Here is a 12,042-nt window from a genome sequence, read left to right on the forward strand (position 1 = left end):
ATGGCCCCAAGCCCCTCATGAATGAGTGGCTTAGGTGTAGATATGTGACACAGTTCTGGGAATAGAGATGAAGCCCCCCTTCTGGGAGCTCCTAGGGAGGAAACACGATGTGCCAGCCAGCCTGTAAGGGGACCTCCCAGCATTCACACACTTTCCCACAGCCTATCAGGGTGGGCTCAGGGACCAGTAGAACATGGCAGGTGTTTGGGTGTGTGATAGTGCGTCATGTCTAAGGCTAGGATACAGAAGACCCCTAGTGCCTGTCTTGGTCACTTTCTTGCTCGCGGGTCACTCCCAACAGGAAGATGGCTGCTTTGTCATGAGACAGAGCCGTACAGAGAGGCCCAGGGATCGGGACTCAGAAGCCCTGTGCCAACGGCCACATGAACACGCTGGAAAGTGCAACCTCCAGCCCCGAGCCAGCCTTCACACAACTTCAGTCCTGGTCAACAGCTTGACCACTCCTGGATTCCTTATCTTTTTTCTTATTAAGATTTATTTATTTGAGGCCTGCGCAGTGGCTTAACAGGCTAATCCTCCGCCTTGAGGCACCGGCATACCAGGTTCTAGTCCCGGTTGGGGCGCCAGAGTCTATCCCAGTTGCCCCTCTTCCAGGCCAGCTCTCTGCTATGGCCCGGGAAGGCAGTGGAGGATGGCCTGGGTCCTTGGGCCCTATACCCGCATGGGAGACCAGGAGAAGCACCTGGCTCCTGGCTTTGGATCAGCGCAATACGCTCGCTGCAGCAGCCATTGGAGGGTGAACCAACGGCAAAAAGGAAGACCTTTCTCTCTCACTATCCACTCTGCCTGTCAAAAAAAAAAAAAAAAATTATTTATTTGAAAGGCAGAAGGAGAGAGAGCGAAGGCCAGATCTTCCAATCACTGGTTCACTCCCCAAGTGGCTGCAACGGCCTGGATTGGAAGTGGAGCAGCTAGGATCCAAACCAGTGCCACAAGGGATGCCGACACTGCTGGCAGAGGCTTAACCCTCTACACCACAACGCCAGCCCCCAATCCTGGGTTTCTAATGCTTGGAAACAGAATGAATGCTTTAAACCAGGTTTTGTGATCTGTTATTCATCACTGGCTAGCTAATTCACGTAACAAGAAGAAAACTCTGCCTATTCCACTGTGATGCCTGGAAATTGCTGCATTTATTCTGCTAACCAACCTGAGGACAAAGCCAATGTCATGGTCAGCCGAGTAGCGAATCGGGGGGTGCCTGGGTCCTTGAGAACATCACCGAGTCCAATGGCTCTAAACCCAGCCCCATCTTCAAGCACGTAGCTTGAGTTGGATTTTCTGTGATGCATGGCTGAAAGCTTGTAACTTGTGTAGGAACAGAGACTGAAAAAAAAAAATGCATTTCTACTGTGAGGTACAACCAAGGAAGTAAACGGGGGAAAGTCGGGCACCCAGGGAGAGATGCACTCGGGAAAGGTGTCCTCCAGAGGCACCTTGAAGTGTGACCTGGAGGATGAGGCAGAGCTGGCCAAGTGAAGAGAGGCAAGAGGGGGTTTCCGGTGCAGGTGCAGGTGCAGGTGCAGGAGCAGGGTCGCTGAGCCTGAACAAGGGGGAGAAAGCCCCATGGGGCTGGAGAGGCGTGGAGGGCCCTGTCCCTCCCCTTGTTGGGATCTTTGCACAGCCCCAGCCCCGGACTTCCCCAGCTCACCCACTAGCTCACACTCACACTGAGGCTGAGGCGCCAACATTCCCCTGCAGGGCGCTGCCCTCTGAACACTCCTGGGAGACATTCATTTATCCAATCAGTAAATTGCCGTGGAGCACCAGTAAGGCACCAGACACAATATGGTGGTTAAATGCAAACCAGACCCAGAAGTTCCTGGAGCTTCCTGTGGGAAGGACGGATATTAATATTAATCACACAGCCAAGCACACAGATGTACGAACAGAACACGTGGACCCCCGAAGGCAGAGTCTGGGGAGCAATGAGCTGCAGGATCGGGAGAGCTCACAGTGAGGCAGTGTTGAGTGTGCAGAAGGAAGAAGAAGTTCCGCCCAGACCAGGGGAAAGCATCGAGCTGATCTCCGCGTGGGGAGGGGCTGTTTGAGCGTCTGGAGGACGCCAAGCGGTTCTGCTCACCTCTGAAGCCACCGTGCCAGGCACTCAATATTTGTGGAATCAAGAGAAGTGCCGAGTGGCTGGCACTGCCACTTGCGATGCCAGCATTCCATGTCAGAGTGCCAGCGTGAGTCCTATCTGCTCTGATGCTGATCCAGCTCCCTGCTTTGGCCTGGGAGGGCAGCAGATGGTGGTCCAAGTCCTTGGGCCCCTGCACCTGTGCAGGAAATCAGGTGGAATTCTAGGCCCCTGATTTCAGCTTGGCCCAGCCCCGGCTGTTGTGGCCATTTGGGGAGTGACCCAGAGGATGGAGGATCTCTCGCTTCACTTTGTGTGTGTGTGTGTGTGTCTCTCTCTCTCTGTCTAACTGCCTTTCAAATAAATAAATCTTAAAAAAAAGAGAAAAGTCTGTTGAGGAGGTGGAACTTGGGAGGCAGACCAGAGCCTTATAAGGCTGAGCCCAGCAGCTTGCATTTTATTCCTGGAGCCCAGGGAAACCACGAAAGGCTGTCAGCAGTGCACAGGGTGACAATCAGATGGTCACTTTCCTTACACCAGTCTGGCTTTGGAGGGGACTTGGTTCCAAACTGGGAGACACAACAAGTGATTGCTGGGGTAGGTGTTTGCAACAGTCCCACCTGGGACGCCTGCAGCCCATCTCGGAGTGCCGGGGTTCCAGCTTCCTGCTAATGTGCACAGTGAGGGGTGGCAGGTGATGGCTCAAGGACTTGGGTCCCTGCCAGCCCCATGGGACACTTGCATTGAGTTCCCAGTTCCTGGCTTGGACCCATTTCTTGCTCAACCATTGTGAGCATTTAAGGAGTGAATCAGCAGATAGGAGCTGGCTCTGTCTATCTTTCTCTCTCTCTCTCTCTCTCTCTCTCTCTCTCTCTCTCTCTCCCCCACCCCTCAAGTAAAAAAATAAATAAAAAGAAGTGACTGCTAGGGTCCAAGTGAGAGATGGCGAGAAGAGTGACACACAAATGTGTTGTTCACGTGAGAAAACGCTGAGCACCTACCCTGTGCTAGATTTTCACGTGAGCAGAAGCTGACATGGAGCTTTGTTAATAATACCGCAAATGCACAAACAAATGCACAGTTACTCTGTGACAAGCCCACAAAGAAGTAGGTGGCATCGGCGAGTGAATAATAGGGGATCCAGCCTGGCCAGGAAGATCAAGGAGAACGTCTGAGCAGTGGGGCAGAGGGGTCTGAAGGAGGTGGAGGAGACCGCACTGCTGAGGCCCTGTGATGAGCGCCGCCGGCTGGAGCTGGAAACTAGAGTAAGAGCGGGCATGGTGTCAGGCAAGGAGGCCAGGCCCAGGGTTTGACCTTTGAGGCAAGAACACTAGGAAGCCACCGCAGGCCTCAGCGGTGGATGACACGATCAGTTCACAAAGCAAAGATGATCAGAACTGAGGCCAATGCTGTGGCGTAGCAGGTGAAACCACCGCCTGCAGTCCAGCATCCCACATGGGCACTGCCGGTTTGAATCCTGGCTGCTCCACTTCCGATCCAGCTTCTTGCTATTGTGACTAGCGTGCTTGAGACAGCAGCAGTGGCCCAAGTGCTTGGGCCCCTGCACCCACGTGGGAGACTGAGAGGAGGCTCCTGGCTTCTGCCTGGCCCACTCCAGCCGATGCTGCCATTTGGGGAGTGAACCAATGAATGAAAGATCTCTCCTTCTGTCTCTCTATAGCTCTGCCTTTCAAGTAAATAATAATATACAAGGATGATCGGAACTATGCCCTGGAGGAGGGTCAGGGGCAGAAAGGGGAAGAGGGATAGTGGGGAGTCCAGGCCGGAGCGCCAACCTTGGAGGCGGGTGATGGGCACTCGCTCAGTGAGCAGTGGAAACCGAGAGGTGGATGGAGGAGGTGGGAAAATGCGTTGACCGCAGGAAGTGAAAAAGGAATAGGTGTCGGGGTCAGTCCAGCTCCCAGGGTCAAACAAGAGACAAATTCTAGTATCACCCTCCGGAGGAGAGGCAGGTGTCGGCGGCCAGGCCGTGCGCTTGCCCGGCACCCGTGACGGCCACTCCTTGTTCAGGTCGGGTGCTTGGGGCTGCGTGTGGCTCCGCAGCCTGCGAGGCCGCCGCGGGGAGCGGCGCCCGGCTCCCCCGGCGCGGCGGGGCTCTTCCGGGAAGTCCAGGGGCTGCGCGGCTCCCGGCTGATTTCCCGGCTGCCCCGCGGAGACAGGAATGTCCGCTCTCTTCAGGCCCGGGGCGCGTCCAGTGTGAGAACGGAGATGGAGGCAGGGGCCCTGCGCTCGGCGGAGCTCGGCGCTTTCGTCAGCGGCGGCAGCAAGGCAGGGCCAGGAGGCGACGCGGGGGCCCTTCCTCCCCGCCGCATCCCAGACCCCGGCGCCCCGCTACTGCACACACCCTTTCTTTGCCAGGGCTCCCCAGCTCCGCGGGTTTGGGTCGCCTCTAATGGAACGAGCGGGCATCTAGCTCCCCCTGGTGGTTAAATGCGCACACTGGCAGGCGAGGCGAGGCCAAGGTCTGCGGCCCGGGTCCCCACAGCTACGTCAGGACCTGGCCCTCGCACAGGCTGGGCCGCTGAGTCACAGCCATGGCCAATTCCCCCGGCCCCTGCGAGCTTCAGTGTCTTCGCCTGCAGATGAGGGCTCGTGATGTGGGAGAGGCATTCCTAGAGCTCGCTCGTTGCAAGGCCTTCCCCCCACTTTGAGGGACGGCTGCGTCCTAGGCAGCTCCCAGGCAGGTACCCGCTGCGACCGACCAGCCCCTTCCCAAGCCCGTCAGACCGGTGCAGATGAGGCTAGGACACAGAGCGAAACTGACCGCCCGGAGCCAGGAGGGTGCTCCATGTTGATGTGGAAGGAGACATACAAAGGGACTTCAAACGTTTGTGGAAAATGAAATTAAAAGATTAAGTTCATTCTGGAGCAAAAACCAAAAACAGAAAACGAAACCCATGCATGCAGGGATCTTCAAAAAGTGACAGAAAATGCATGCTATGAAAAAATCGTGCATGGATTTCAAAATTTTTAATTCCATTTTCTATCAATTTTTTGAAGTACCCTCATACATGGAAGCTTCAAATTACCATTAATTCATTACTCATCTTTTTTAAAATACTTTTTTATTTATTTGTGAGACAGAGTGCATACTCCCTTCCTCTGATTCACTCCCCCAAATGGCCACACAGCCTGGGAGGAGGGCGGGCCTAAAGCCAGGAACGGAGAACCAACCAGCAACTTAAAGGTTGGGTTAAATGTCTGCCCCTATTGCTTTTTTAAAATTGATTAATTAATTTATTGATTTTTAAAATATTTATTTATTTATTTGAAAGGCGTTACAGAGAGAGAGAGGAAGAGACAGAGAGAGAACTTCCAACTGCTGGTTCACTCCCCAAATGTCTGCAATGGCTGGGGCTGCGCCAGGCCAAAGCCAGGAGTCAGGAGCTTCTTCTGGGTCTTCCATGAGGGCCAGGGGCCCAAGCACTTGGGCTACCTCTGCTGCTTTCCCAGGCACACCAGGCAAGGAGTAGGACCAGGAAGTGGAGCAGCCAGGACTTGAACTGGTGCCTATATAGGTTGCTAGCTACCCGCCTGCACCACAGTGCCAATCCCATATTTATTTATTTTTTAAGATTTATTCATTTATTTAAAAGTCAGAGTTAGAGAAAGGAAGAGGTAGAGGTAGAGGTAGAGAGAGAGAAAGAGAGAGAGAGATCTTCTATCTCTGGTTTACTCCCCAAATGGTTGCAACAGCCAGGGCAGGACCAGGCTGAAGCCAGGAGCTTCATCCATATCTCCACGTGGGTGCAGGGGCCCAATGACTCGAGCCATCTTCTACTGCTTTCACAGGCACATTTGCAGGGAGCTGGATCAGAAGTAGAACAGCCAGGACTTAAACCGGTGCCCATATGGGATCCTGGCATTGCAGGCGGCAGCTTTACCCACAGCGGTGGCCCTATTTATTTATTTATTTATTTTTGAGAGGCAAAGAAACAGATAGTCCAAGAGAGAATGAACTCCCATCTGCTGGTTCATTCCCCAAATGAGGCTGGGAGGCAGGGGGACAAAGTCAGGATCTAGAAGCTCAATACCCATCTGCCATATAGATGGCAGGAACCAAATTACTTGAACCATCACCTCTCTCTCTCTCTCTCTCTCTCTCTCTCTCTTTTAGATTTATTTATTTATTTTGAAAGTCAGAGTTACACTGAGAGAAGGAGAGGCAGAAACAGAGAGAGAGAGAGAGAGAGAGAGAGAGGGGTGTTCCATCCGATGGTTCACTCCCCAGTTGGCAGCAACGGTCGGAGCTGCACTGATCCAAAACCAGGAGCCAGGAGCTTCTTCCAGGTCTCCCATGTGGGTGCAGGTGCCCAAGGACTTAGGCCATCTTCTACTGCTTTCCCAGGCCATAGCAGAGAGCTGGATCAGAAGAGGAGCAGCTGGGACTCAAACCGGCGCCCATATGGGATGCCGGCACTGCAAGTAGCAGCTTTACTCACTACACCACAGTGCCGGCCCACCACTGGCTCTTAATGAGCAGGAAGCTGGAGTCAGGAGCCAGAGAACTTGGGTGCTCCAACGTGGCACATAAGTGTCTTAACCACCAGGCCCAATGCTTGCCTCCTACTACGCACTGTGTTCTACAAGGAGATTACTGGGGAGACATTCCACTGCTGTAACTGGCCTCTCGACACACAGGCTCAGCTATACATGCTCATTTTGAACCTAATTTCCTAGTAGTTTAGACTCACTCAAGCTCACTTTGAACTCAGCTGCTGTCTGCAGCTCCATGACACAACACATTCCTGGGACTAAGCAGGTGTTTCTAAATAAACAGCAATGACACAGTGATTATAAAAGTGAAGACGGAAAACTCAGGTTACTTCAAGTCTCCCATTCTATGTGACTGCTTGTGCTCAATGAAAACTTATGCATACAAGGTGATTAATAAAAGTTACAGGGAGCCAGAAATCTGTGTTTAAAATCTGTGTTTAAAAATGTCAAATGGTGGGAAATGCAAGGTATAATACTTTTTGTTTGGTGCAAATGTGGATCCAAACATGAGATTTTTACCAAATTTGAGTAATCATCTTTTTAAAAGATTTTTTTTGACAGGCAGAGCTAGACAGTGAGGGAGAGAGACAGAGAGAAAGGTCTTCCTTCTGTTGGTTCACCCCCCAAATGGCTGCTACGGCCGGTGCACTGCACCTATCCGAAGGCAGGAGCCAGGTGTTTCTCTTGGTCTCCCATGCGGGTGCAGGGCCCAAGCACATGGGCCATCCTCCACTGCACTCCCGGGCCACAGCAGAGAGCTGGCCTGGAAGAGGGACAACCGGGACAGAATCTGGCGCCCCGACCAGGACTAGAACCCGGTGTGCCGGTGCCGCTAGGCGGAGGATTAGCCTGTTGAGCCATGTCGCCAGCCACAAATGGGCTTTCATATAGCATGCTGATGCCAGCATTGCAGCTGGTGGCTTTACCTGCTTTGCCACAAGGCCAGCCCCAAAAGTGTTTAATTTTGATAAAGTCCAACTTATCTATTTTTTATTTTATTATCTATGCTTCTGGTGTCACATCCAAGAAAAGTTATATCCAATGTCATGAAGCTTTTCCCCTGTGTTTTTAAGAGTTATGGTTTTCACTCTTATGTTTAGGTTTTTGACCCATTTCAAGTTAATATTTATATGGCAAATAATTGTTAAAAAATGAAAACTAGGGGCCGGTGCTGTAGCATAGTGGGTAAAACTGCCATATGTGATGCCAATATCCCATATGGGTGCTGGTTCAAGTCCTGGCAGTTCCACTTCTGATCCAACTCCCTGGTAAAGGCCTGGGAAAAGCAGCAGAAGATGGCACAAGTGTTTGGGCCCCTGCCACCCATATGGGAAACCTGGAGGAAGCCCCTGGCTCCTGGCTCCTGGCTCCTGGCTCCTGGCTCCTGGCTCCTGGTTTTGGATTTGGATTGGCCCACCTCTGGCTATTGTGGCCACCTGGGGGAGTGAACCAGCATATGGAAGATCTCTCTTGAGGTTGGTGCTGTGGCATAGTGGGTAAAGCCACCACCTGCAGTACCGGCATCCCATATGGGCACCAGTTCATGTCCAGGCTGCTCCATTTCTGATCCAGCTCTCTGCTATGGCCTGGAAAAGCAGTAGAAGATGGCCCAAGTCCTTGGGCCCCTGTACCTGCATGGGAGACCTGGAAGAAGCTCCTTGCTCCTGGCTTCAGATCCACACAGTCTGGCCCTTGTGGCCTTCTGGGAAGTGAACCAACAGATAGAAGACCTCTCCCTCTATCTCTGCCTCTGCTTCTCTGTAACTCTGACTTTCCAATAAATAAACCTTGCTTAAATAAATGGAAAGCAGGGCCATTGCTGTGGTGTAGCAGCCTGCAGTGCTGGCATCCCATATGGGTGCCAGTTCGAGTCCTGGCTGCTCCCCTTCCAATCCATCTCTCTACTACAGCCTGGGAAAGCAGTAGAAGATGGACTAAGTCCTTGGACCCTGCACCCACATGGGAGACCTGGAAGAAGCTCCTGGCTCCTGGCTTCAGATCAGTGCAGCTCCTGCCAATGTGGCCAGTTGGGGAGTGAACCAGCAGATGGAAGATCTCTCTCTCTGTCTGCCTCTACTCTCTGTGTAACTCTGACTTTCAAATAAATAAATAAATAAATCTTAAGGGAAAAAATGGAAAGTGAGCATTTTGGAAGAGACCTGCCCAAGAGCAGGATTCAGGCCCTGGATCACCTGGCTGTAGGTGCTAGTGTTGTTCCTCAAGGTTGACTGTGTTAAGGACAACAACTATTAAGGATACTTGTGAAGATACAGCAAGGAAGACTTTACCCAGGGCCATGTCATAGGCACAGACACCACCGCAATGGGATCTTGCAGTGGAGGAGAGAACAGGCTCAACTCCAAATGCAGCCTGAGCAAGTGGGAATTTACAACCGAGAAGCAAGGTGGGGGCCCGATCACTGTGAGGAAGCCCGGGGGCTGAGAGATTCTGGTTAAACCAAGCTGGGTTCTTGCTGAAGACAGACCAGGCTTACACGACATTGCTTGGGGAGTGAGTAAGGATGGAAACATAGAGGATGGAGGGAGGGGTCCTGGCTGTACTGACTTAGCAGGCTTTTTGTTTTTGTTTTAGTTTTTAAAATATTTTATTTATTTATTTATTTGAGAAAGAGTTACAAAGAGAGGGAGATATATAGAGAAATGACTTCTATCTGATGATTTACTCCTCAAATAGGTGCTGTGGCCAGAGTTAGGCTGATCAAAAGCCAGGAGCCATGAGGTTCTTCTAGATCTCCCATGCAGGTGCAGAGGCCCAAGCATCTGGGGGCATCTCCACTGCTTTCCTAAGACATAAGCAGAGATCTGGATCGGAGGAGGATCAGCCAGGACTTGAACCAGTGCCCATATGAGATGGAAGCTTAGCCTACTGTGCCAGCCACAGCACTGGCCCCTAAAACTGGGTTCTGCATGGAAGCCCACAGATGGGCTTGGGAGAAGATTCAGAAGCCTGACCAAAGTCTGGCCAAACAAAGAGGGTCTGTCTATCATGTGGCCTTCTTGTTTGTAACTGAAATTTATTATCTGCATTTCTGGGGCTTAACCTACTACTGTCCGGGTGGCATGGTTAAGAGCATGGATCCTGGTGCTGGCATTGTGGCATAGCAGATTAAGCCCTGACCTATGAGATGCCGGCATCCCCATGATTGCCAGTTCAAGTCCCAACTGCTCCACTTTTTTTTTTTTTTAAGATTTATTTATTTGAAAGGCAGAGTTACAGAGAGGCAGAGGTGGAGACCGAGAGAGAGAGAGAGAGAGAGAGAGAGAGAGAGAGAGAGAGAGAGAGAAGGAGAGAGAGAGGTCTTCCATCCACTGGTTCACTCCCCAGATGGCCGCAACAGCCAGAACTGGGCAGATCTGAAAGCCAAGAGCCAGGAGCTTCTTCCAGGTCTCCCACATGGGTACAGGGGCTCAAGGACTTGGGCCATCTTCTAATGCTTTCCCAGGCCATATCAGAGAGCTGGGTCAAAAGTAGAGCAGCCAGGACTCAAACTGGTGCCCATATTGGATGCTGGCACTGCAGGCAGTGGCTTTACCTGCTATGCCAGAGCGCCAGCCCCATGACTGCTTCACTTCTGATCCAGCTCCCTGTTAATGTACCTGGGAAAACAGTGGAAGATGGCCCAAGTACCTGGGCCTCTGCCATCCTCATGGGAGACCTGTATGGACTTCCAGGCTCCTGGGTGCAGCCTGACCCAGCCTCAGCCATTGTGGCCATTTTGGGGAGCAAACCAGCAGGTGGAAGATATCTCTCTCTCCAACATCCTTCTCTGTCTTTCCTTCTGTCTCTGTAACTCTGCCTTTCAAATAAATAAATAAATCTATCTTTGGGGCCAGTGTTGTAGTTCAGTGGGCTAAGCTGCCACCTGCAGTATTGGCATCCCATATGGTCACCGGTCTTTGTTCCGGTTGCTCCACTTCCAATCCAGCTCTCTGCTAATGTGCCTGGGAAAGCAGCAGAATATAGCCCAAGTTCTTGGGCCTCTACACCTACTTGAGAGACCTGGATGAAGCTCCTGGCTCCCAGGCTTGACTGTTGTGGCCATTTGGGGAGTGAAGCAGCGGATGGGAGATTGCTGTCTCTCTGTAACTGCCTGGTGGTGTTGGAGCCCTGGCTCTGGCACTTAGCTGTGTAGCTTTGGTTACAGGACACAGCTGTTTGTTTTTGCACCTGTTGAATGGCATGTGCTTCACAGGAACCCTACAGTGAGATACATGGGGAACTCAGGAAAGTAAGCACTCACAAGGACAGACAGCATTTTTAGGGTCATCCTTCTGCTGATGGAGCCCAAATAAGAATCCCCAGTCCAGCCCCCTTCCTTGAGGCTGACAACCTGCAAATCTTGGCCTGCGTGTCTCGCCAGCTGCACCAATTCAACAAGTCTAAAACTGAGCCAGAAACTCCCTTTGGAGAACACCACCGGAAGCTTCCACTCCCCCAAGCCAGGGAAGTCAGCCTGTGTCAACTCTGAACTATCTCTGACCTGATCCCCAGCACCCTCACCCTAACCCAGGCTGCCATCATCTCTGCCATCCCAGAAAGGTTGACAAGGCTTTTCCCTACTATGTAGTCTGCACAAAGGCCACAAGGCTGTTCCGGATACCCCTTCTCTAAACCCCTCCCGGCCTTCTCACTGCTCTCCACACAAAAGGCACATTTGGCAGAGCGGCTTCCTGAGCTTCCTCATCTTGTAGTTCTCACACTCTACCCTCTTCCCACCACGGGGGACTTGCACTTCCTCTCCAGGTCTCAAGGCCTTTGCACAAGCAGTTCTTTCTGCCCGGGACACTCTCCTCTGCCTGCCTTCTGCAGCTGGCTGGTGGCTATTCAGATCTCAGCAATCCTCCTTCCAGGAGGCCTTCTTTGACCTCAGTGTTCTGAACCTACCCTACAGAATAAACATTACATTTTCATGTTGTCTTTTTTCCCCTAATATAATGTCCTTCTGTGGTTTTTTTTAAAAGATTTATTTATTTATTTGAAAGGCAAATTTACAGAGAGGCAGAGGGAGAGAGAGAGAGAGAGATCGATCTTCCATCTGCTGGTTCACTCCCTAAATGGCTGCAACGGCTAGAGCTGGGCCAATCCAAAGCCAGGAGCCAGGAACTTCTTATAGGTCTCCCATGCGGGTGCAGGGGCCCAAGGACTTGGTCCATCTTTCCCAGGCCATAGCAGAGAGCTGGACCAGAAGAGGAGTATTCGGGACTTGAACCAGTGCCCATATGGGGTGCCAGCACTGCAGGTGGAGGCTTAACCCACTATGCTACAGCGCCAGCCCCCTTCATGCTGTCTTTTAAAAGTTCCTCCAGTACCCGAGTCACACCAGCAGCGATGGTTCAGTCTTTGGCTCTGTGTCCTTACTAGCCAGATAGGCACGGGCAGTCTGTGTGCCATGAATGACTGGC

The sequence above is a fragment of the Lepus europaeus genome, chromosome 5 (genome assembly GCF_033115175.1).
Source record: "Lepus europaeus isolate LE1 chromosome 5, mLepTim1.pri, whole genome shotgun sequence".
Taxonomy (NCBI): Eukaryota; Metazoa; Chordata; class Mammalia; order Lagomorpha; family Leporidae; genus Lepus; species Lepus europaeus.